General features: G+C 48.7%; 1 protein-coding gene across 2 annotated transcripts in view; it reads right to left on the bottom strand.

Annotated features, from left to right (window-relative positions):
- ZBTB7C (zinc finger and BTB domain containing 7C) overlaps positions 1–27,118 on the bottom strand; it is a 299,969-nt gene that overhangs the window by 132,959 nt on the left and 139,892 nt on the right. For both annotated transcript variants that reach the window (XM_054032726.1, XM_054032725.1), the window contains one exon: positions 14,622–14,683. The gene's annotated coding sequence lies outside the window, so the exon portion shown is untranslated. The remainder of the gene's footprint in view (positions 1–14,621; positions 14,684–27,118) is intronic.

The following is a 27,118-nucleotide window of genomic DNA, read 5'->3' as shown; positions in this document are numbered from 1 at the left end:
TCAGATATTACCTAGGGGCCTGCCATGCCACAGAAAGCTGCCGAAATTGGCTCTATAGACAGCTGACCAATTGAGCAGTAAGAACTGACCCTTTCCAGAGTTGCTTTTCTTTTTTGCTTTGCCTTGTGCTGGTTGGGGGCTGGAGCAATTCACAGCAGGAGGCGAGAGCTTGTCCAACCTAGATTTGTTTTCTTTTTTTAACTAGATTTTTGCATGTTTCCCTCTGTAGCTACTTTAGGGGATAATCATGGAGGTCAATGGGAGCTCTGCCATTATAGTCAATGGGAGCAAGACCACATCCTTAATTTCAGACAGAGCAGTGTAAGAGAAAGGATGGGCTTGTGGTTAAGGCACAGGCCTGGGACTTAGAAGACCTGGGACAGCAGAAGGCCTCTGCTGCAGGCTGTGTGTGGCAAGTTACTTAATTGCTCTCTGACTAAGGGAATGTCTACAAAACAAACTCACTGAAGTGAGTCTCAGAGTCCACATCAACTGACTCGGGCTTTCAGGGCTTATGCTAGAGAACTAAAAATAGCAGTGTAGAGGTCCCGCTTGGACTCTGAGATTCTCCCCCCCCTTCACTGAGTTTCAGAGCCCGAGTGGGCTCGTCTACACTGCCATTTTGAGCTCCATGAGCCCGAGTCAGCTGAGCCGGCTCTGAGACGCAATGCTGTGGGGGGTCTTTTGCAGTGTAGACGTACCTGGAGCGCCTTTATCTGTGAAAGCAGGATAATAAAACTTCCTCAGTCTTGTCTGTTTACCTGGTAAGCTCACTGGGGCAGGGACAGTCTCTCACTATGCAATGAACAGTGCTCAGCATGATGGGGCTCTAGGTGCTACTGTAAGGGGACTGTTGCCCCCTTACTAACATTCAGTGGGGGTGTTTTGGTTGCTAGCTCCCAGCACTAAAAGGGGAGGGGTCGATGGGAAATCAGGACCCTGAGACTGACAGTCCCCAGGAACAATGGCGAGAGGCCAATGCTCCAGGTAAGCCTGATTGACAGGGCGGGCAGCTAATCAGCATGACAGGAGGCCAGGGTGGGTCCCGTCCTCCGTGTGAGTTGGAATTGCCTGGGTCAGACAGAGTGGGGCCGAGCTAAGGAGAGAGCAGGGGCCCAAGCTGAGCTGGAGAGCAGAACCGGGCCAGAGCCAGAGACGCAGCCCAGGGGGAGCAGATCCTGTGCTGGGAGCAGAGCTGCAGCCGCAGAGCCAGAGACGCAGCCCAGGGGGAGCAGATCCTGTGCTGGGAGCAGAGCTGCAGCCACAGAGCCAGAGACGCAGCCCAGGGGGAGCAGATCCTGTGCTGGGAGCAGAGCTGCAGCCACAGAGCCAGAGACGCAGCCCAGGGGGAGCAGATCCTGTGCTGGGAGCAGAGCTGCAGCCACAGAGCCAGAGACGCAGCCCAGGGGGAGCAGATCCTGTGCTGGGAGCAGAGCTGCAGCCACAGAGCCAGGTGTGGTGAGCAAGTGGGGCCAGCCAAGGGGGGGCCTGGGCAAAGGGCCCAGCACAGAAAGACCCCCCCAGACAAGGGCCCTTGCAGGCCAGACCGGGAGGGGGACCTTAACCCTACGGAGGGCTGACGCAGGGAAGAAGGGTCCCACCACTCAAAGCCCGGAGGTGTGTGGCCACCACCATTGCAAGTGTCCAACCCGCAGCGTCTCTGCAGCACGGCCAGGGCCTGAGAAGGAGCCTGGGACCTACAAGGAGCAGACTGTGACCTGCCCTGACGTTCCAGAGACACTGTTTGTGATGTTCCCTGCCACAGAGCGGGGTGATGTGTTTTCCTTTAACCTTTCACATTTTTCCTTGTTCTTTTCTTTAGATTAATTGTTAATTAAATAACTTGTGTTTGCTTTAAATTGTACGGAATAATCAGTGGGTTAGGGAGGTGCCCAGTGCAGAGAGAGTACCCCGGAGTGGGGACACCCTAGCCCCTGCCCTAGGTGACCACAGCAGGGTTGGGGGTCGAGCCCCCCCAGGAATCCTGGGCCCAGCCTTGTTGGGGTTACGAGGACTCAGACAGACGGGAGAGTGGAAGGGCAGGGAGGCCTCTGGGTAAAGGAAGTGGGAGCGGGGACTCAGATCCTTTCGCTAGCCCACCTCACCGGGGTAGTGCAGAAGTCAGGAAAGTTCCCCACAATAGCGGGACCATACCCCCGCTTACATAATTGGCGTCACGAACAGGATCCTATCCACAGGATCCACCCCATTGGTTTACTTGTTGAATTCTAGTTGCACGGTCCGGGCCTGGTTGAGCATCCTACCATGGCTGGAATTGAGGAACTACGGGCCCAGTTTGCTGAACTTCAGCGCAGATTATCAGACCAAGCTGAGGCATTACAGCAAGCTAGAACAGAACAGAGAGAAGCCTTATCACTGGCTAAGGCAGTAATAGACCAACAGGCAGCAGAAGCTAAGAAACCCCCTACTATTTATGTCCCATGGGAGCAGAAGGTCACAGAGTTTGGTGGCTTCCCGACAAGACCAGGAGACATTACGGTAGAAGAGTGGGTCAAGTCTGTGAAGGCGGCTCTGCGTGTGCTAAGAGTACCTGAAGAAGATCATGTAGACTTCATAGAGGAACACCTCAAGGGCCAGGCCAAGGCCACAGTAAAGTTCATGGCAGTGGCGGACAAAAAAATGTGGAAAAAGTATTTGAACTCCTCCTAGAAGTGTATGGGGACAAGGTACCTATTGGAACCCGACTAAAGGAGTTCTTTGAGAGAAAGCAGGAGCCCGGTGAAACTATCCGGGCATATGCATATGACCTCCAGGAGAAAATGAGCAGAGTGGAGCGGCGAGACCCTCAGCGGGTTCCAGACCCAGATACGGTTCTGAAAGAGCAGTTAGTGCTGGGGCTCCAGGATGATTCCCTCCGCCGTGAAATGAAAAGGAGGTTTAAGGAAGAGCCCAGTAAGAAGTTCCATGAACTCATGCAGGCTGCTATTATGTGGTCAGAAGAAGAGGAAGTTCCTGTGGCAGAGACAGCCAAGACTAACCCCCGTACACGAAGTGGCGGCCTTGTGAATGCAGCTGCTGGGGAAAAAGCCCTGCCCCAAACACAGCTAACATTGGAAAGCTTAAGTGAAGCTGTCCAAAAACTGGCGGTCCAGCAGGGGGAGATGCTGAAAGTGATGACTGAGGTGATGAAAGGAAAACCTCCCACTAATATGCCAAGATATCCAAGGGCCCCAGGATCCCGAAGATCTCCACTGAAGGACGAGCTGGGAAGATACATTTGTTATACTTGCGAAAGGCCAGGACATACCAGCCGAGATTGTACACTGAGAAGGAGACTGGAGTCCCAGGCGCCTGAAATTCAAGAGGCACCGGGAGCAAGCAGCCAACCATCAGAAGGCCAAGTGGGGACTGAAGGGTTTCTACGGCTGTCCCTAGGAAAAGGGCAGTGTGTCAGCAGCGAGGAAGAGGACCCTGATGATGTTAGTGTATTCAACGACTTCTGTGGCCGAGCTTTCGGGGACTGCTTGACAGTGGATATAACCATAGCAGGGGTGAGAACCCGCTGTTTGATAGACACTGGCTCAGAAGTCACCACTATTTCTGAATCATATTTCCGAAACTACTTAAAAGAGAGAGATCTGACCATGCATAATACCCGATTTGTACAGCTAACGGCAGCTAATGGACTTGCCATCCCTGTGGTGGGGTGTCTTGAAGCTGATGTAGGGTACATGGGTCGAACAATCCCTGGGAAATGCATCTTTATCCTAAAGGACACAGCTTCAGGAAAGACTTTAATGGAGAACAGAGTACCGGGAATTCTCGGGATGAATATTATAAGAGAGCTGAAAGAATTACTGTTGGTAGGAGAAGGAACCTTGGAGATGAACCGTCACGGGCAGCCTAGGAAGGACGCTACACTGAAGCGGGTACTAGCCCAAGTGGAGAGACATGGACGTTTCCCGGGTCCAACGGGACAAATTGGCTATGTTAAGGTGGCAGGGAGACAGAAGGTGATTATACCTCCCTGGAGTGAGAAGATTATTGATGGGCGCTGCCGGGTGCCAAGCGACTTTGACGGATACAGGGTGCTTGTCGAGCCAACACCTGGGGCCAGTCTCCCTAATGGGCTCCTGGTTGCAAATGTACTTGCTAATGCCAGCAAAGGAAAAGTGCCAGTCAGGCTGTTAAACTCAAGTAAGAAGGCCATAAAATTGTGCCCCCGAACCAGGGTGGCAGAAGTACACCGTCCTGAAGGAGTGGTGCCCCCAGTAGGGGTGGCCTTGGAAGAAAATGGGGATGAGCTGCGGGTGACAGAAGTAAAAAAAGGCACACAGGTTATCACATCGCAAGCGGCACCTGATGGAGAGCTACCCATTCCAATCCAAGTGGACCTCCAACAGCTAACCCCTACACAGGTTGGCCGTTTGCGGGCGCTACTGGAGAAACATCAAGAGGTCTTTTCCAGGGATGAGCGGGACTTTGGTTACACCACCACAGTGACACACCAAATAGCCACTGGAGATGCTGTCCCGATAAAACAGAGACACCGGCGGATCTCACCACGAGTGTTCCAGGAGGTAAAAAAACACATTCTGGACCTAGTGACTCAAGGTGTCCTTAAAGAAAGCCACAGTCCGTGGGCATCACCCGCAGTGATTGTAATAAAAAAAGATGGTGGGGTGCGATTTTGCTGTGACTACAGGAAACTGAATGAGGTAACGCACAAGGATGCCTACCCGCTACCCCGGGTGGAAGAGTCACTGGATGCATTAGGAAGTGCAAGAGTGTTTTCAACCCTCGATTTAACTTCTGGTTATTTCCAGGTTGCAGTGGAAGAACGAGACCGGGAAAAGACAGCAGTGACGACTCCGTTTGGGCTGTTTGAATGGACACGTATGCCATTCGGCTTGTGTAATGCACCTGCTACGTTCCAGAGACTAATGGAGGGGGTGTTAGGAGACTATATCTTAGACACTTTGCTGATATACCTGGACGATGTTATTGTGTTTTCCAAGGATTTTGAGAGTCATATGGAAAAATTGGACTTGGTTTTCACACGATTGAAGGAACATGGATTGAAGCTGAAGCCGAGTAAGTGCTGCCTCCTACGTGAAAAAGTCAAATTCTTGGGCCATGTGATTTCAAAGGATGGAATCCAGGTAGATGAAGAGAAGACCAGGGCGCTGGAAAATTGGCCGGTCCCCAAGAATGCCAAGCAAGTGCGGCAGGCTCTAGGTTTCATGAGCTATTACAGACGATTTGTTCCAAAGTTTGCGCACATTGCTGCACCGCTATATGGACTAGTGGGCCAACCTGCCCAAAGGAAGGGAAGGGACCAATGTTTTGTGTGGGATGATGCCTGTCAGACAGCTTTTGACAAATTAAGACATCGGCTGATGTCACCACCTGTGCTTGCATATCCTGACTTTAGCCTGCCATTTATAGTGACAACGGACGGGAGCCTGCACGGCCTAGGTGCGGTGCTCAGCCAGAAGCAAGAGGGGGCCGAGCGTGTGATCGCATATGCGAGCCGAGGGCTGAGGAGGTCAGAAAGAAATGACAAAAACTACAGTGCTTTTAAACTAGAACTGTTGGCCTTGAAGTGGGCTATCACTGAAAAATTTAAGGATTATTTAGTGTACTCTAAATTCACGGTAATCTCAGACCACAATCCACTCCGATACCTGGCAACGGCTAACTTAGGTGCAATGGAACACCGCTGGGTGGCCCAACTCGCTGAGTTCACTTTTGAAGTACAGTATAAACCTGGAAGGCAGAACATCAATGCTGACACCCTGTCTAGATTGCCTCTGGAGGAGGAATCAGAAGAGGGCGAGGATCTGGAGAAAGACTTCCTAGTCATTCCTGCAGATGTCGTGCGTACGTGTTTGTGGCTAGAGAATCCAAAGCCCGAGGACGAAGTGACGGCAAAGGATGCAGTACAAAACCTGGTAAGAGGGGAGAGCGCAATAATCTCGGGGTACTCATGGGAGGAGATTCAAACTCTGCAACGAGAAGGTGATGTTGGACCTGTCTTAGTGGCAGTCATGAGCCAAACGAGGCCAGACAGGAGATTTGGGGCCAGATACCCCCAGTCTAAGAAGCTAGCCAGACAGTGGGAACGACTTAGATTACATCGTGGAGTGCTGTTCCGGGTAACATATCATCCCCGAGATGGTGAAGAAGTGTGGCAGTTAGTGGTGCCTGTGTCACTCCGCCGTCAAGTTTATGAAGCCAGGCATGATCACGGGGGGCATTTTGGAGACAGGAGCACTCTGGAGGTGATGAGGAGAAACTATTACTGGCCCACGATGGGTAGTGACGTGCAAGTGTGGATCCGTCAGTGCAAACGGTGTGCCTTAGCCAAGGATGTGTTTCCTCCCAACCGAGCCCCTTTGACCTGTACTAATGTGACTGCCCCAATGGAGGTCCTAGCGATGGATTACACACGGCTAGAGAGATCTTCAGAGGGGTATGAGAACATACTGGTTCTCACGGACATGTTCACCCGATTCACTGTTGCAGTTCCAACTAGAAACCAGACAGCGCGGACAACGGCTGAAGCCCTCATAAAACACTGGTTTGTGTACTATGGTTGTCCGGCACGCTTACACTCGGATCAGGGGAGGAATTTTGAATCAGAGGTGATATCTGAATTGTGTAAACTGTATGGCATAGCCAAAAGCCGAACAACACCCTATCACCCGCAAGGAAACGCTCAGTGCGAAAGATTTAACCGGACAATGCATGACATGCTAAGAACGCTCCCGCCAGAAAAGAAGCGAGCCTGGCAGGAACATCTCCCTGAGCTGGTGTTGGCCTATAACAGCCATGTTCATTCGTCGACAGGTTACGCTCCTTTTTATCTCATGTTTGGGAGGGATCCCAGGTTGCCATTGGATATTCTGGACAGAGAGGGCCCTGAGGAGGATGAGGTGACCAATTTGGATGACTGGGTCAAAGGTCACCATGACAGGCTGAAGATAGCCTGTGACGTTGCTCTCAATACAACTAAAGACACAGCCCGAAGTAGGAAAAGGACTTATGATCGCAAGTCCAGTGGGGCTCTCATCAGGCCTGGTAACCGTGTACTAGTTCGTAACCATAGACACCGGGGGCGTAATAAAATACAGGACAAATGGGAGTCAAATCCCCACATTGTAGTCGCTCACAACAATCCCGAGCTACCAGTTTACACCATCCGGCCTGAACGAGGAGGTCCTGAGAGAGTAGTACATAGGGACCAGTTGAAACATTGCACCCTTAGTCCAGACAGGGACCATAGGAGGCGTAGATCAGTACACCCTGAGGAGGCTGAAACCAATTGGGAAATGGTTCTAGTCCCACAAACCGAATACAGAGGGGGACAGAGTGGGGCAAACCCAAACCCTAACGAGAATGGCCAGATCCTTCAAACTGACCCAGTATTACCCGAGGATAGGGAAATAGAAAATATGGGTAACGAACCACCAGTCTTAAGAAGGTCCCAGAGGGCTAATAAGGGTGTGCTTCCTGTTAGACTTAGAGATAATTATATTATTGGTTCTATGTAGTGTTTTAATGAATATTGTTATGTATGGTATTAAGAAGTAGATGTGGAATGTTAGGTATGTTAAATGTTCTTTTGATAATTGCTAATGGGTTTTTAATATAATATGATGTGGGTATATGTTGTTATTATGGGGCCCGGATGTACTGGTGTGAATATTGTAGCTGTGGCAGAATTTTAGCAAGGGGGAATGTAAGGGGACTGTTGCCCCCTTACTAACATTCAGTGGGGGTGTTTTGGTTGCTAGCTCCCAGCACTAAAAGGGGAGGGGTCGATGGGAAATCAGGACCCTGAGACTGACAGTCCCCAGGAACAATGGCGAGAGGCCAATGCTCCAGGTAAGCCTGATTGACAGGGCGGGCAGCTAATCAGCATGACAGGAGGCCAGGGTGGGTCCCGTCCTCCGTGTGAGTTGGAATTGCCTGGGTCAGACAGAGTGGGGCCGAGCTAAGGAGAGAGCAGGGGCCCAAGCTGAGCTGGAGAGCAGAACCGGGCCAGAGCCAGAGACGCAGCCCAGGGGGAGCAGATCCTGTGCTGGGAGCAGAGCTGCAGCCACAGAGCCAGAGACGCAGCCCAGGGGGAGCAGATCCTGTGCTGGGAGCAGAGCTGCAGCCACAGAGCCAGAGACGCAGCCCAGGGGGAGCAGATCCTGTGCTGGGAGCAGAGCTGCAGCCACAGAGCCAGAGACGCAGCCCAGGGGGAGCAGATCCTATGCTGGGAGCAGAGCTGCAGCCACAGAGCCAGAGACGCAGCCCAGGGGGAGCAGATCCTGTGCTGGGAGCAGAGCTGCAGCCACAGAGCCAGGTGTGGTGAGCAAGTGGGGCCAGCCAAGGGGGGGCCTGGGCAAAGGGCCCAGCACAGAAAGACCCCCCCAGACAAGGGCCCTTGCAGGCCAGACCGGGAGGGGGACCTTAACCCTACGGAGGGCTGACGCAGGGAAGAAGGGTCCCACCACTCAAAGCCCGGAGGTGTGTGGCCACCACCATTGCAAGTGTCCAACCCGCAGCGTCTCTGCAGCACGGCCAGGGCCTGAGAAGGAGCCTGGGACCTACAAGGAGCAGACTGTGACCTGCCCTGACGTTCCAGAGACACTGTTTGTGATGTTCCCTGCCACAGAGCGGGGTGATGTGTTTTCCTTTAACCTTTCACATTTTTCCTTGTTCTTTTCTTTAGATTAATTGTTAATTAAATAACTTGTGTTTGCTTTAAATTGTACGGAATAATCAGTGGGTTAGGGAGGTGCCCAGTGCAGAGAGAGTACCCCGGAGTGGGGACACCCTAGCCCCTGCCCTAGGTGACCACAGCAGGGTTGGGGGTCGAGCCCCCCCAGGAATCCTGGGCCCAGCCTTGTTGGGGTTACGAGGACTCAGACAGACGGGAGAGTGGAAGGGCAGGGAGGCCTCTGGGTAAAGGAAGTGGGAGCGGGGACTCAGATCCTTTCGCTAGCCCACCTCACCGGGGTAGTGCAGAAGTCAGGAAAGTTCCCCACAATAGCGGGACCATACCCCCGCTTACACTACCATGATACACAGGGCCGGTGGAAGGATGTTTCGTGCCCTAGGCAAAACTTCCACCTTGCCCCCCCCCGTACCTGAGCCCCCACCCTGAGGCACCCCCCCCCGCTGCAGCAGCTCCCTCCCTCCGCCCTGAGGCACCCCCCTCTCCCCAGCTCACCCCTGCCCCGCCTCCTCCCCTGGCATGCCGTCGCTGCTTCACTTCTCCTGCCTCCCAGGCTTGTGGCGCCAATCAGCTTCGGTGCCGCAAGCCAAGGAGGCAGGAGAAGTGAAGCAGCGACGGCGTGCTCGGGGAGGAGGCGGGGCAGGGGTGAGCTGGGGCGGGAAGTTCTCCTGCGTGCCGCCCCCCCGCCCCTTGCTGCAGGCGGCCCTCCCCGCGCTCCACTGCCCCAGCTCCCTCCGCCTAAATGCCGGTGGCGACCGGGGCGGCCGAAGATCCGGCCGCTGCGGTCGCTGCTGAAGAAAATGGCGCCCCCCAAATCCTGGCGTCTTAGGAGACCGCCTAGGTTACCTAAATGGTTGCACCGGCCCTGATGACACAACAAGTACTTCAAGGGAAATACAGAAATGTATCTTAATGACAATAAAAGGCTGGAAGGATCAGATATTTGAAGATCAGGCCTAGACATTTTTCTTAAAAAAGAATATCTTGAAGTCTAGAGGTAAAATTCCAGCCCAATGCAGAGTGCCTTGTCTGGATGAACAAGTCTAATTAAAGAAGGGAGCAGCTCAGTTAGGAACTAACCCTGCAGGGTGGTGGGGGCTTGATCCTGGGGGCTGGAGAGAGCTCTCTCCTCCCACTGATGTCAGTTCCCAGGCCCTATGCAGAAAGCGCCTTCTAATGGCTCTAGAATTCCATAGGAGCATTCACAATGAGTGTATTCTAGAACCCCATTTACGACAAGGTGATACCACTCCCCTGGAGCTACCCTATGCAGGATCTCACCTCCTTGCACTGCAGTCTGAGATGTGATTGCAGCACAGGTAGGCATAGCTCCATTCGCTTTAGCTGTGCTAGCAGGACTAAAAACAGCGGTGTAGACGCAGCCGTACAGGCCTCAGTGCAGGCTAGCAATGTGCGTTCGTAACTAAAGTCCCCAGTGTGCTTGTATAGCACCCAATGAAGCCAGTCCCACCACACCTACACAGGAAAAGCTAATGTGGGTATGTCGCTCCATCTCGGACATACCTTCAGACTGACATAAATGAGGTCGGAGGTCTTGAAACCATTGCTGGTTGAGCGATTTCACCTGTTTTGCCAGGGAGATGATTCCTTAAGGCATGTCTACATGGCCCTGCAATGTGGACTATGGGGGTGTGAACTGCGCTCAAGTGTTGCACTGTAACTCCCTGTTGGGGACCCACTAGCGCAAATTAAATGATACCAAGTTCACATTAACGTAGTCCCATTTCAAACGTGCCTGTGCAAAAGCGGATGAGCTGTTTTGCACCAGCCTACCAGTGACCAGTATCCGAGCCTGTCTTTCACAATAGCATCAAAACACACATCAGGAAGGCCTGATCCTGCAAACTCTCTCATGTGTGAGTGGTCCTTACTCATGTGAGAGCCTGACTTCAGTGGTGCCATGGGACTGTTTGTCACTGACTTCAATCGGACTGCTTCTACAGGGGCAGCTTTAATGAGCAGAGACAGGGCTTTCAGACATGTCTGTTAATTTAGGCTCCTTCCATTTCTAAGGGCTCAAACTTGACACACCCTGGATCTGGCTGAGCGTCTGAAGCATCTATTAACTTCAAATGAAGTTGTGGGACCTCTGCCCCCATGGAAAATAGGCCCTTGGTGCTGGGCTCCCCAAATCGGATGTAGTCTAAATGAGTGGACAAAATTTTGTACTGGAAGTTGGCAGGATCAGGCGCTAATATTGGTCAAACCTGCACTCGGGTTACCAGCAGCCAGTTTGTCACCAAATTGAAAAGTAACAGCTCCAGTAACTCAAGCCAGCATATTTCTCTCTAGTTAACAGATCCTGAACACACAAGATATACAACTGCCTTAAACTTAGCAGAAGGGTAGATTCTACTGTAAATACAGTAGCCTAAAGGTACCAAAAATAATAAAGGGTTGTAATAAAATCTCAGCTCTCACATTACTCATCCAGTTGTGAGGCTTTTCAGAAGTCCTCTTAAATATCCTTATTAAAATACCATCAAGACAGCCCTAGATTTTGTCCTACATTTTGTGGTAGGGTCCATGTGATTGGTGCAGAGCTACAGAACTGGCCTGCTCGAAGCAAGTTGACAGGTCATTATTTTGTGTCCTACAAATTCTATGAGCTGATAAGAAAACTCCACCAATTTGATGTTTTATCAGTTTGTGGGTTGGAAAAAGAAATTATTTCAGTCTAGATAACGATTCTATTTCTTCGCAGCAAATTAGAGTTTTACTTCTCACGGGGACTCCACCAAAAAAGAATAGCGGGAGCTGAGACAGGACAGATCACATACCCGTCAGCAGAAAGATTGTGTCGCAGCTTTCTGAAATGTCTTGCAAATTGTAAGGAGACTGAAATGGCTCCTTTGAGAAGGAAAAAAAAAATATGAACAAGGTTGCAGGAGAAAAATCTATTTGGAGAGATTTGCAGACCCCGGGCAAAGTAAACACATGGAAACCCAAGAAAGGATCATGGGATGATTATAAAGACTGATGGATAGTTCAGTAAATCATTAAACAGTATCCAAGTCAAATATGCCAACGAATGCCAATTATTTAACACTAACTATATGTATGTTTAATAAGCTGCACCTGATTTCTGTTTGCCTGTTTCAGCTGAGGAACACCGCCTCATCTGGAGTAAATCAGTTTAGTGCCACTGAGGATCTTGCATCTCTATCTAAGTTCTCCTATAATGCCCCCAATGTGGTGTGTGAGTGCCTCACATGTATTAATTCATTTACTTTCACATGCCTGTGACAGAGGGAACCATCACCATCCCCACCTTAGAGTTAAGGACTGAGGCCCAGAGAGATTAATAGAGCCTGATCCTGGGAGGTGCTGAGCTCACAGCTCCCTCATTGAGACTCTTCTCATGTGGAGGCAGAGGTCTATGCACAAAGCTCCTTGTAGTGCATAGATCTCAAGGGCACACACACTATTGTTATGGTAGGTGGCTCCAAATGGCACTTACATATACTCTTCTGAGTTCCTTTGCTTAGTGTGTGAGCAAGTTTTGACACTTGGGAAGATATGGTATGTTATTATTAATTTTGGTTTGTGCAAAGGTTTGTATAGAGACAGCTGTGGGAGAGAGGGAGCTGTGTGAGCAGCAGGAGAATTTGCTCTCTGCCTTGTGCTCTGACTGGAGTCAGTTCTTGAGACAGAATTGGTCCCTGGACCAGGCATTGGCGTTAGGCTGAGACTGGGATTTCCAGGCATGCTGTTTAAACTCTCAGTCCACCCTTACTTGTGATGATCAATTCTTTACTCCATGGGCAGCATCGTTACTGTCCGTGGGCTAGATTATGCCACAGCCCATTATCTATGTATAAATAAAGCAAGTTACACTTAGACTATACCCAAACTCCACGTCACTGATTTCTCCACCCTGGGAAGGTGACTCACCCTGGACACCATCTGGTACTGCTTGGCAGAGGGGTGATACCAGTTTCAGAATGGTACACCGGTGTTAGGAAAAGAGGCAAAAGAGGCAATCTATATTACTTCTTGTCAGCAAGAATTCAGGAGCTCGCAGCATCAGGATTTCGGTACATGATTAGTACCGAAATTAGTACTCAGATTAGTGAGAGGACGTGCACCAAGAGGTGGATGGTGTTGTCCTACTTCTCACCCCCAAATCAGCCATAATTGGTGGAAATTGGAATTGGGTGTCACCATCTGTTGCCACCAACAACAGAAAACATGGCATTAAAGAACAGAGCTTGCCAGACAAGCTTCAGGGCTGCTTTCTTTTAGTAGAAATTGTCATGTTGTGGATGAAGGGCAAGTGGTAGCTGGATCTATTTGGATTTTATTAAATCATTCGATCCAGTCCTTCACAAAACGTAGCGCTCAGATTTAATTCTCGTTGGCTTGGCTATGAATGGAGACGGGAGAACCTAGAGCAAAGGGATAGGATGAACACAATGTACTAAGCTAGTGGGAGGTGTGGAATGGTGGGGGCAGCACAAGAATCTGAGTTAAACCTTTTTTTAGTATCTTCATTAACAATATAGGAGAGGGAGGAAACAGCTTGTCACACACCATAAGGCAACTAGGGAGGAGTTGAGAACAACCACAAAGAGAGAGGAAAAATGCAAAAAGGATCTAGAGACCATCCAAGTATGTGCAACAGAGGACAAACCGGGCGGAATCCTGACAGGTTCTAAGCATCATCTGCAACTCTCGTTCATGTCAATCGGACAGATCCTGAGCCCTCCCTCACGGATGGCGCTGGGCACTTGCAGAGCAGGTCTCAGGGGATCCATGAGGCTAGGGGCAAAGCCTCTACCCATTCCTAGGCGAGTGGGCAAACTCCACCCTGGACAGCGCCACCCAGAAAAACCCAGAGCAGGATCCTGGTAGTGCTTTCTCCCTCCACCCCCCAGACTCACACCTCAGAGGGATTTCCACAGGCGGGACCTGCGGGGCTCTTGGCATTAGGCACTCTCCCAGGCATGCTAGGGGAGTTCTTACTCCCTCTTATGCCCCTGTACAGGCATGCAGTACAGGAACCAATCTAATTCAGTGGGACTACTCCAGGACTGAAGGCACTTCTCAACATGTGCAAGGCTGGCAGAACGAGACCTGGACAAAGGACATTAGGACCTGGCCCACTGTTATCAAGGTGCTCAGAAAGGGCACGGTACTTCTCAGGATTCAGCCCTTGTCAGCAACAGAGTCACCAGTCCAGCTGTGTGGTGACATATGGGGCCAGAGCCTTAGCTGGTGCAAATCAGTGTAGCTCAGTTCATTGGAGCAACACCAGCTTACACCACCGGAGGATCTGGCCCCTACTCTTCAGCTCGTTTAAATCGTAAAAATCTGAAATCCTTTCTTTCTATCAACGAATGTTGGGCAACCATCTGATCCATGAGTCCTTTGTCACCCAGGAGGTCTGCATTAGGGCAAGGCATAAGGAAATTGCAAGCCATTCATCAAAGTGTTAAACAAAAATCCTTTGGCATATCATAGATCTGTGTAGATGGTAAAATATCTGTTTCTGCTTCTTACAGGTAGGGTTACAACGTACAAGGAAATACATGCATGTATAAAGCACGATGATATTCTCAATAGATTGATGGAAAGCAACGTGTTGCAGTTCTGTCACTTTACATTTTTTTAAAATAATTTGTTCTTTTTTGGAGGGGTTTTGGGCTTCTACTGACTCAGCAGTGTCCCAGACTGGCTGTCACTGCATACCCTCGACACCCATTGAGGTCCATAGTGGCTGAGGTGCTCAGCATCTCATAGAAGATGCTTAGCATCATGCAAGGTCAGGCCCCAAGAATGTATCCCTCAGGTGGCTAAAAAGTCAGGACAGTAACGTCTCTCTGGGAAACCCACTTGCCCTGTTTCCTAAAGCCCCTCCGTCTTCTAGCAGAGAAACAACCTCGAAGTAGCAGGAATTTATACTCACAATTACCCTTGTCTCGGTTTCAAATCTCAGGCAGACGTTCCCTTTGCAGCCTTGACCATCTCCTGGAAAATTTAAAAAAAGGGGGGGGGAATCAGACCTGATTTATCAACCTGTTGAGAAGCTCTCACCCTGATGGCCACATTCTGCCTTCCCTTGGTCCCCTTGAGTAGCACTTCACTCTGCAAGTAGCCTGGGAATCTGGCTAAGGGTGAAGGCTAAGGGTGATGTAAACTGGTTTAGCTCTATTGGCCACAGTGGAGTTACTCCAGATTTACACCAGCATACTGGCCCTGACAACCAGAATCGGGCCCTGAGACCCTCACAACAGTCACCCCAACCTCATGAAATCACTTCTTGACTGTTAAGGTATAATACCATTTTATACCCATTGCCTGATGAATCATGCTTACAGTGTTCAGATCAGCATCTTATCCCCCTTTGTGCTCGACAACTAAGCCTGTAGCATGAAATTACCTAGCAGCATCACACAATAGACTCCGAGGTGCTACCTAAACTGGTCTGGCATCTCCTTCAACATCAGCCTGAATCCTAACCGTCTGGCAAAAGATAATGTCAAAACAAGTGCAACACTGTGTAACAAATACAGTCACATACCAGGAACTACATTCACTTAAATGTTAAGATTGTGATGCACGTAAAAGGTCCTTCTTGGACTCTAAACTGTGGGAGATCAGGACCACGTCTTCTGACTGTGTATACAGTACCTAGTACAATGGGCTGATTGGAGTCTCTGGGCACTACTACAATATAAATAAAACTAAAACCAACAGCAGCAAATGCCAGGAAATCTTCAAAGTGGGATGCTCCATCCTGTTGTGAAATGAGAAAAGGCAAAGACTTGAATTAAAGTGGGCATATCCAACATGTTATCAGGGTGAAATCCACCTGTCTGAAGAGGGCTAGAGCAATGGCTGCCATTTTGGCTGATACACTGGGGACCTCCAGAACTAAATGCAAGAGCTACAGTAACTCCTCACTCAGATATCAGGAATGGCAATATACAAAAACCTGTAGGAGAACACTTCAACCTCCCTGGCCACACAATAGCAGATTTAAAGGTAGCCATCTTACAGCAAAAAAACTTCAGGACCAGACTCCAAAGAGAAACTGCTGAACTCCAGTTCATCTACAAATTTGATACCATCAGTTTAGGATTAAACAAAGACTGTGAATGGCTAGCCAACTACAAAAGCAGTTTCTTCTCCCTTGGTGTTCACACGTCAACTGCTAGAAGAGGGCCTCATCCTCCCTGATTGAACTAACCTTGTTATCTCTAGCCTGACTTACTCTTGCTTGCATATTTATACCTGCCTCTGGAAATTTCCACTACATGCATCCGAAGAAGTGGGTATTCACCCACGAAAGCTCATGCTGCAATACGTCTGTTAGTCTATAGGGTGCCACAGGACTCTTTGCTGCTTTTACAGATCCAGACTAACACGGCTACCCCTCTGATACTACTCACTTAACGTTGTAGTTCTATTCCTGAAAAATGCAACTTTAAGCGAAACGATGTTAAGCGAATCCAATTTCCCCATAAGAATTAATGTAAATGAGAGGGTTAGGTTCCAGGGAATTTTTTTACAAAAGACTATATAATATATATACTGTGTGTGTGTGTGTGTATATATATACAATTTAATACTGGTACACAGTGATAATGATTGTGAAGCTTGGTTGAGGTGGAGGAGTCAGAGGGTGGGATATTTCCCAGGGAATGCCTTACTGAGCAATTGGCTGAGCCCTCAAGGGTTAACTCTGACACTCTACAAGGCAGCAGGAATGGAGGGAGGGGAGAGAGATATGCGCATTTCCCTTTTAAGTACACTGCCTTGTTAATTAGATCAGCTTGCTGAGACCACAGCTGCTGCCAGCAAAGCCCTGTCCTGTGTCCCCCCTGCTCTATGGAAGATGGGGTAAGCGGGGTGCACCCTGACATTAGCCCCCCTCTTCCTCCTCCCCCCCCCCCGCCGCACAGCAAGCAGGAGTCTCGGGGAGCAGCTCCAAGGCAGAGGGCAGGAGCAGCACATGGCAGTGGGGGGAGGGACACAGCTGAACTGCAGGCAGCTGCTGCACAGGGAACTTAGGGGAGCGGGGAGCTGAGGGGGGCTGCCAGTCCACCCTAGTTCCAAGCCCCCACCAGCTAGCTCCATCGGACTGCTCTTTCTGCAAGCAGACGTTAGAAGGGAGCATTGCACAACTTTAAACAAGCATGTTCCCTAACTGATCAGCAACGTAACAATGAAACAACGTTAACCGGGACGACTTTAAGTGAGGAGTTATGTACGACAATTTCAGCTAACGCACCCTATCTGGGGCTGTAACAGACTCATATCCTCTACAGCTCAGGCACACAGGTGGACCTGTAACACACACTCACCAGTGGGTTACATTAGCAAAAGGCCCATCCACACCTTAAGTCCCACTTAGCTTTGAATACGCTGGCTTTTGCTAAACTCAATGTTGCTTGACATTATTTAAATGTAGTAGTATTTCATCAGTGAATATAATTACCATGGTGTTGGGATAAGCCAGGTAGTTTACGTTGGTGATTGTCTTTGTTTTAATAATGCCGTGATGAAGATAAGAGAAAGGCGAAAAATGGTTCAATAGCAGCTAACAGCTCAACAATAACTTGCACACATTGCACTCCTACATCATCAAGATATGGACTCTCTATTTCAAAACAGGGAACACAACACCTACATGCCACTGGGACGGGGTGATTGGATCAGATTAGACAGGTAACCAAACTGCTAGATTAACTATTGGAATATAGAGAGGCTAAAATGTGGAACACTTTAATTCAAGGATCAGAGGGGTAGCCGTGGGTTAGTCTGGATCTGTAAAAGCAGCAAAGAGTCCTGTGGCACCTTATAGACTAACAGATGTATTGGAGCATGAGCTTTCGACGAAGTGGGTATTCACCCATGAAAGCTCATGTTCCAATACGTCTGTTAGTCTATAAGGTGCCACAGGACTCTTTGCTGCTTTTAATTCAAGGGATGCGAAGTGGACAGTAGCTGTGCTGAAGTGGAAATCATAGAAATGTAGCACTGGAATGAGCAAACTACAACACAGTAACTGGAACAGAGGCTACATCTACACTACAGCGGGGAGTCGATTTAAGATACGCAAATTCAGCTACGTGAATAGCGTAGCTGAATTCGACGTATCGCAGCCGACTTACCCCGCTGTAGGGACGGTGGCAAAATCAACCTCTGCGGCTTCCCGTCGACGGCGCTTACTCCCACCTCCGCTGGTGGAGTAAGAGCGCCGATTCGGGGATCGATTGTCGCGTCCCGTCGGGTCGATTTCTACCCGCCGATTCAGGTGGGTAGTGTAGACCCAGCCAGAGTGTAGGTCATTTTATTATCTTCACTTGAAGTTATGTGCTGAAATCCCATTGCTTTGATATGCTTAAGTGTTTTCCTGAATCAGGGCCCTAGGGTGCTTCCCACCTGGTATATTGCATGTGCATTTACCTGATTTGCACGCACAAGCACAGGTGCACTTTTGTAAGCACCTTTTTTTCCTCACAGTTCTGATCCTTTTCAAAATCTGGCCTGGTAAGAAGACAAGCATCTTCACTAAAACAAACCACATACATTTTTTTCACGGTAAATCTTTTGCGTGTACTACTTCCTACACGGTTTTGTGAAACCCAAACATAGCCGCACTGTGGCAGCAGTGATAGCAAAACCGATTGGAAACTAGAAGTGGATTAAGGATCCGGATTAGGTTTAAGACCTGAGCCCAAACATGGCCTAACATTTGGATTTAAAACGGAGGGTACTTTTTTTATATCACTGGATCTTCAACAATCAATTACAGTTTCTCTGGGATCTAGCAGAGTGCAACCAAGGTGGAGTCACTCAAATACTAGAGCAAATAGTCATGGATTGTGCTTAATCTAATGGTTTACATTTGACAGGGGCAGATCAAATTTGATTTTTTACATTTGCTACATTTTAAATGAGAAGATGTCAACAAAAATATAAAAGATGATGGTTATAATTAGTCATTTAGAGCTGGAAACTCAGACTAAGGCGTTGAGACAATAAACTACTGAGACGGCTTATGTACATTTCCTGGTTGATTTCAATGATTCAAATGGTCCTCCTTCCTCTTCTACTGAAATCCTGAACCAGCCTCTATGGGACACTGTCTTATGGGATGGTGCAAATTCCATTTTCTCTTGGGATCTACAAGTAGGTTAATGTCCCAGAATAGAATAATAAGGGGCGTCAAGCATTTTAACTATTTTATTAAATGGGTGAGATAATTATAGTTTACACAAGTTCAAGTAGCGAAAAGGGAACAGAACCCCAGTAATCTCTTCAATGCTCCGTATTTTCCCTTGTCTTAAATAATAACTGCATATTTATTTATGTAGTAAGCAATGCCTGGAGCCACAGGTAACTTTGATACCGCACAGTGGTTTGTGCAACATCCCCCTGGCTGCACTCCGTTCAGTGATCTAACAGTAAAGACTGTAAAGCCCGGGGTATAATCGGACAGCAAGAGCGAGCCTTCTCTGCCACTAATGATGCTGTTTGCTTTTGAGAATCTGGAGCTGTTCTGACCTTGTGCACTTAAGCCTGACCTCCTGTCCTAGCCCCATCCCCAATTCAGATCATTAGCTGATGAGTAAGCACTCTGCTCAGGACTAATGGCTCATTTGGTGCTAAACAGCAGAAAGTCAACAACAAAGGGGCAAAGAGTTGAATATGATCCATTGTCAACAGAACCGCAGGGCTTATTACTGCAGGCCGTACTCCGGCAAAACTCCCATTGAAGTCATTGGGTACCTGCAATGGATTGGTTTGATGCATGAGATCATTGGGTGAAATCTAGTGAAAACAATGTCAAAAATTCCCATTGGTTTCAACAAGGTCAGGATTTCACGCCAGGTTTTCCTCTAGTGGCTGACAACAGCAACTACAACACCCTGATACTCATGCTTAAAGAAATTCTCCTTTAGCTCAAGAGACAGAGGCCTCAATTTTTGCTGATGAAGGTCCCAGGTACAATCCTCACAGACAAAATGGCTCGCTACATAAGGTCTAGGTTCATCGTTTGTAGACCAGAAGGAATCTCCTAGGAGAGTATTGGGATATACAAGGGGCTGTGGTGCATTACGGTGTGACAAGCTACCTACGGTTCAAGAGTAGATCTGAAGACGGTAAACAAATCAACCACTTCGTATAAATACCAAACTAGAGCTCAGCCTGTTGGACAAAAGAGGCACATCTTCCTGCAGCTCTTCCAAAATGGGATGGTTTGTGACCGATGCCATTTGCTTTGAGCCAGCCCAGTAAAATGTTCTCGGAGTCTGAATGAGATGATAAGGCTCTGTCATGGCTTTTCTTGTAGCCACAATGTCTCTTTTAGCTACTTAGGTTGGATGAACCAAACATACCCTACTGGATATGGTGTCAGGTTTCTAATTCATCTCTTTGACTCTGAATGCATCATTAACGTGCCACATCAGATCTCCCATGAATCTATTCTTCCTACCATAGAATTACTATAAGGGAAGTCTTTGCCTCTCGTTAGCACACTGAACTCTGCACTCTGCTGCCAGGTGTGACGGAATGGGAATCATCTGTAATATTTTAGATGAATACTGCGTGCCTCAGTTTCTCCTATGTGCTGCATGGCTAACTGGGTGGTGGGAAAAGGTTGTTTACTCTTGGCAGAGACCCAGAGATACAGGTGTGACTGACACCTAGCTATCTGGGGCCTTGGCCCCATGCCCACGGGGAGTCCAAGAAGACATTGGCCACTCCAAGTGCCCGGACATTTGGCCTCTAGCATCTAACAACCATGGATGACCCACCCTCCTTACGAAGGGGCCATGTTTGACCAGCTGGAGAACAAAGGGCCGAGGAGGAGGGCCAGGTGACAGTGTTTGCCAGCTGACAAGAACAAAGGACTGAGGGGGGGCTCGGGTGGGAGGGGTTGCAGTTAGTGTGGGCTGCTGGAAGGGAGAAGACTCTTCTGGTCTGGGAAAAGAGGAACCAGGCTCTGGGCTGACTGAGATGGACTGTGCTGTAACTTTCTGTTCTCTATGATAACCAAGGACTTTCTAGGCTGTGTTCCAGACATCTAATAAACCCTGCTGCTTTTACAGCACAGGCTGAGAGTCACTGCAGTTTAAGGGAGGTGGGGGCGCATTGCTCCCTTTGGGTGTATAAGTCTCTCTCAGGCATCCAACTCAGGTGGTCTCACTGACGGGAGCTCACAGCATGAAGCAGGGGTGCTGAAGGCTCTGGGGTTTGGTCCCAGGAGGTGGTGAAGCCAGGTGGCTTACCCTAGTGAAAGAGTGACCCCTAAGGGACTGGCACACTGAAGGGCTTTTCCCAGGGACTGTTCAAGAGCACTGGACCTGTGGATGCATGACACCTGGTCTGACATGAATAGCTGGAAGGCGCTGCTACTGCACGAAGACTGCAAAGACAATGGGGTTCTCTCTGAGCCACAAGGTAAAGTATGGGGCAGTTTCCAGGACTCTTTGCAACTTGGCTGTGTTACCTGACTATCTGGCTGATGAGTGTGATAAGACACAGAACTTTAACTCGTTAATGTAAGAACTGGGAAGTAGAAGAGAGACTCTGTTTTAATACACTGAAAAGTCTACGGCTGTGTAGGGTGGCATGTCTCGTGCTGTGCTGCAGTACCTGGCCAATCTGCAGTCTCCTGGTGCCACAATCTAAAACTCAGATTCCCCTGCTCCAGAGACAAAGGCGCCTACTTGAATTCAAGAAGGATCTCCTTCAGCTATTTGCAGGAAAAGGCCCATGACACGCAAACGAGCAATTCTGATTTGATGTAGCAAAGGGGAACAGCACGCATACACAAACACACGGAGCATTATTGCATTGTGTGTGCGTTGGCTAATATCATAACAAAGCAGCTCTGACAATGAGAGGCCGGGGACTTACTTCCACCCAAACAAACCTCACAAATCACTCCCTGACAGAGAGCACTTCCTGTCTTTTAAATAAACCTCTCCTGGTTAGACAGCGTTACTGAACAGCTGTGTATTAACACCCTTCGTTGCACTGGAAAGCAGATGCTGGTACAGGCTGGCTAAGCAGTGTCTCTATTCTGCTCATTAACGTTACAATCATCTATTCGTTTTAATTGCTCAACACTTTTAAAATCAGTTTTTTTTTTTCATCTTCACTAACATCACCAGTAATGGGAATTGCTGTCTTAAAACCAACAAACACAAAGGCACTTTCTTGGGGTTTGGCTTCATTAGCCAAGAAATCTCCAAGGTAACAGAATTCAGCTCAAACTTTCCCCTCAGGCACAGTTTGTTCCTGGGGTCCCTTCCTCAGCCCTGCTCTGCCCATGTCCTAGATCCTTGCTCTCTGTAGTCACTGCCATCTCCCTTATAGCCAGGTGGCAGAAGGAATCACCATCACCAGTAAGCCAGCAGAACCCACTTAACCCTTTCCCGGCAGGTTTCACACCTGCTAACAAGGTAGGGTGTTAAAGGCAAACACAGCAAGACTGTTACAGGGAGAAATTAGCCACATGGGGTGAAATCCTGGCCCAAGTGAAGACAATAGGAAAAGCCCAATTGACCTTTTTAGGGTCAAGATTTCATGCTCAGAATAGTCATTCAACTACTACAGTGATGAGCATCCTAAAAACATAATGGCCCTACTGGGTCAGACCAATGGTCCATCTAGCCCAGTATCCTGTCTTCCAACAGTGGCCAGTGCCGGATGCTTCAGAGGGAATGAAAAGAACTGGTACAATTATCAAGTGATCCATCCTCTGTCATCCAGTCCCAACATCTGGCAGTCAGAGGCTCAGGGACACCCAGAGCATGGGGTTGCATCCCTGACCATCTTATGGCTAATAGCCATTGATGGACCTATCCTCCACGAACTTATCTTACTCTTTTTTGAACCCAGTTGTACTTTTGACCTTCACGACATCCCCTGGGAAAGAGTTCCACAGGCTGGCTGTGCGTTGTGTAAAGAACTACTTCCTTTTGTTTGTTTATAACCTGCTGCCTATTCATTTCATTGGGTGATGCCTGGTTCTTGTGTTATGTGAAGGGGTAAATAACACTTCCCTATTCACTTTCTCCACTCATGATTTTATAGACCTACATCATATCCCCCTTAGTTGTCTCTTTTCCAAGCTGAATAGTCCCAGGTTTTTTAATCTCTCCTCATATAGAAGCTGTTCTATACCCCAAATCATTTCTGTTGCCCTTCTCTGTACTTGTTCCATTTCTAATATATCTTCTTTGAGATGGGGTGACCAGAACTGTGCGCAGTATTCAAGGTGTGGGCGGACCATGGATTCATATAGTGGCATTATGATATTTGCTGTCTTATTATCTATCCTTTTCCGAAAGGTTCCTAACAATCTGGGGGAGGGATAGCTCAGTGGTTTGAGCATTGGCCTGCTAAACCCAGGGTTGTGAGTTCAATCCTTCAGGGGGCCACTTAGGGATCTGGGGCAAAATCAGTACTTGGTCCTGCTAGTGAAGACTGGGGGCTGGACTCAATGACCTTTCGGGGTCCCTTCCAGCTCTATGAGATAGGTATAGCTCCATATATTATTATAACTTTTTTTCACTGCTGCTGCACACTGATTGAAAAAGACCAATTACGTCATATGTACCAGCCCTCTGCCAACACTTACTCCCTACACCAGAAATTGAGAATCCGATCATTATAGGTAACAACAGCGAAGGATTAGCAGCAATGAATAATAATTAGCGCCAAAACAGGAAGTCACCCTCCAGACAGTCCAGTGACACAGTTTAAGGCACAGGATGGGCGCTGAACACTAAATAAATGTCTCAAAATCCAACCCTCAAAAACAGTTCTGAACATTACATTTTTAATATGCACTGTTACTTGGTCATTGATTTTTAATCACCTTAGGTATTATTATGTATCATTATAACATATCTCTGCATTTCCCCCCAGGCATTTATGGGGATTTATTAGTGATTAATTTCTTAGGCTTTGATCCTGCAATTGCTGCATCTAGGCAGAACCCCACTGATGTGATAGGGGCTCCATACAGGCGTAGCAGTCTATCGATTGCAGGACTGGAGCCCTGGGCTGTAGGAGATCATGTTTTCCTGTGTTTTTGCACAGCACTTAGAACATTGTTTCTGAAACTGGGGTCGCCGCTTGTGTAGGGAAAGCCCCTGGCGGGCCGGGCCAGTTTGTTTACCTGCCCCGCCCGCAGGCCCGGCCGATCGTGGCTCCCACTGGCCGCGGTTCGCCGCTGCAGGCCAATGGGAGCTGCTGGAAGCGGCGCGGGCTGAGGGACGTACTGGCCGCCGCTTCCAGCAGCTCCCATTGGCCTGCAGCAGCGAACTGCGGCCAGTGGGAGCCACGATCGGCCGGGCCTGCGGGCGGGGCAGGTAAACAAACCGGCCCGGCTTGCCAGGGGCTTTCCCTACACAAGCGGCGACCCCAGTTTGAGAAACACTGACTTAGAACAATGGAGCCCTAAACCTGAACAGGACAGCACAGCACTCCCACAACAGAAATAAACGAACAATCATAATTTAAGGAAGGGGACAGCCAGTGGGGAAAAAAGTTACAGGTTTTCCACACTAGATAAATATGTATGAACTATATAAATTGAATGCATTAAAACCAGTCCACCAAGAAGCACCTGCTTTGTTCCTTAATGTTGATAGCATCTACATAATAGTGGAAATTACTACATCGCATTCTGCAACACATCAAAATGACTCTCCTTTAAAAAAGTACCCTGATTGGCAAGCCAATTTAAAATTCACCATAAACTGCAGGATCTCATAAAGTTTACAGCTCCAATCACACTCACTCAGTTCATTGGTGCAGACTGAATGCATAGGCATTTGTCTAGCAACTCAAAACAGATATAGGACCAAAGTGCTGCAGACAACATATGGGACCTGAGATCTGATCATTACAACCAGAGATCTGCCCGCTGCATCTCCACCCACACTAGTGGAATGACAATCACCTGGATAAGCAGGGCTGCCCAGGGGGCGGGGGGGGGGGAAGTGGGGCAATTTGCCCCAGGCCTCGCAGGGGCCCCCGCGAGAATATAGTATTGCAACTTTTTTTTATGGAAGGGGCCCCCGCAATTGCTTTGCCCCAGGCCCCCTGAATCCTCTGGGCGGCCCTGTGGATAAGAGAAGCATCCTCAGAATTGGACGAGTACATCCGCACTATTCATTAACCATCATTCCCTGAAGGAGAGTAAAGTCCATGAAGTCAGAATTCCAGAATACCTATCCAGCAGGCCTTGCACACCGTTCTGGGACATCAACTCAGTGGAGCTGAAGTGGGATATAACTGGTGAAGACGAGCATGCACTCAGGATCTTTGGACTGAAACCGCACATGGCGTGTGGGGCTGAACAAAAATCCTGGCTCCAAACACCAACTCTCCCTCCCCCCAGCCCAGACCCAGGTGTGGCGTTGTTTGAAATTCTGCAGCTTGAGCTCCTCTCTGGGTTCTGATATGCAACCACCATTCATCTCACTGGGCCTAGGTCTGCTCCAACATTTCAAACTTGAGTGGAGCTTTCAGTGAACCTGGTGCAAATTTATAATGAAACCAGATGTGTGTGGCTTGACCTGGGGCTTTTTTGCTTGGTTGTTGTGGAAATGTGACACCTCTGATCTCTAGTGGACATTGTCTGTCCTTACAAATAGGGATGCAACACAGTGACTGACCAAGGGAAAAAAAATCAATAAGGCTGCTAGCATTACTTCCTATGTCAATGCTTCCTGTTGAAATGTCACCAGAGCAAAGGTATTTGGGCTGAAAGGATAGGAGAAGCAGCATGTTTGGAGATACCTCTCTCTAGCAGTCTGAAAGTAATGTATAGTTTCTGAAATGTCTACATGATAGATGCCACACTGTATAGGATTTGGCTTTGGGGACAGTATATTTAATCCTTCAATTCTCAACGGGGGTTGCTGTCAGCTTCAAACTACCATATGTACAATAAAGAGGAAGGATATGCTGATAATAGCACTTCCCTACTTCACAGGGGTGTTGTGAGGATAAATACATGAAAGACTGTGATGGGCTTTGAGATCTACTGACGAAAACTGTCGTAGAAGAGATAGGTATTGTTATTATTATATTATATAAACTAGAGGGCAACACTCCGCACTAACAGGGGAGATCCAGGGTACCAGTTCAGCCCCAGATTGTGAGAGGGGACTTGCCACGTTTCACTCTTTGTGACCAATCAGGATAGCTAACCAACCCACTCACCTATGTGCCTGATTAAGGAGCAGTGGGGAGACAGACACTTAAACAAGGTGGCAGAGGAGTGAGAGAGGGATAAGGGTTAAACACTGAATGAGGAAGAGGAGAAGGGAGGAAAAGGGGATAAAGCAATTGATCAAAGGGCAGGTTTTGAATTATTTTCAAAACAAACCGGAGAGTGTGGAACTCTCAAGCAAGTGGTGCTGTAATTATAATGTTGACTATGGAGCCATGGTGCTGTCAGGTTACTGTATTTTCCTAGCAGCTGTGTTTAATTCATTTAAACATGCAAAGCCATTAGGTCAGATCCCATTAGCAGAGCTGGGCTGGAGAAGTACAAGAGGGCAGCCATGCCAGGGGGAGCACTGTAGGCTCCATGCACTGCATAAACACAGCAGATGAAAAACAAACACAGACTGCCCCCAAACAAATCAGAGAGGCTCCTGTAATAGCCAAAGAGAACATGCAAAGCTGTTCCCTTCCCACGGCCTGTAACCAGCCTCAGACACCCACAGTCCCCTGCCACTCATCATTCAATCCTATTCTCTCACTTAATGAGCTGGAGATATTTGTGCAACGCTGTCACAGAGGCTGAAAGGGCAAAGCTAGAAAAGCTCTTTGGGGCAGAGACCGTCTACTACTGTGTGTCTGTACAGCGCCTAGCACAACAGGGTGCCATTCTTGGCTGGGCCTTAGGCACTACCATAATAAACAAGATTAATAAATAATAAAAACAACAGCCAAGTTGTGGCCAGAGACTAGTGCAGATATCTCTCTGTTTAGCTCTTAAAGGTAAAGAAGATGCCCAATATGTGCCCACCCCATATTCTGGGGGCAAATAAGTTTTTATGTATCTCAGAACCTCCTTTTGCACATGCAAATGGTCCCATTCGGCCATGCAAATGACTTTATTGCATGCACAAGGCTGATTTTTTTATTTTGTTTGGGTCACAGGGGTTGGGAAAGCTTATTTGCTCCAAGCTGTGTGCTCAAAATCTTCAGTGCAAACTTGGTCCATTCAGGGCCGGCTCCAGGCACCAGCTGAGCAAGCTGGTGCTTGGGGCGGCAGACTGTTCGAGGCGGCATTCTGCCCAACCCTAGGGTGGCATGGCCGCTTTTTTATTGTTGTTGTTCTTGTTTCGCTCCGGCCGCCCTGTAGGGGGCGGCGGCGCGGAGAACCAGAGCGCCCTGCAGGGCAGTCCTCTTCCT

The sequence above is a fragment of the Malaclemys terrapin genome, chromosome 6 (assembly GCF_027887155.1).
Source record: "Malaclemys terrapin pileata isolate rMalTer1 chromosome 6, rMalTer1.hap1, whole genome shotgun sequence".
In the NCBI taxonomy this organism is placed as follows: Eukaryota; Metazoa; Chordata; order Testudines; family Emydidae; genus Malaclemys; species Malaclemys terrapin.
The sequence above is the reverse complement of the archived record's forward strand: the minus strand, read 5'-3'. Positions and strand labels throughout refer to the sequence as shown.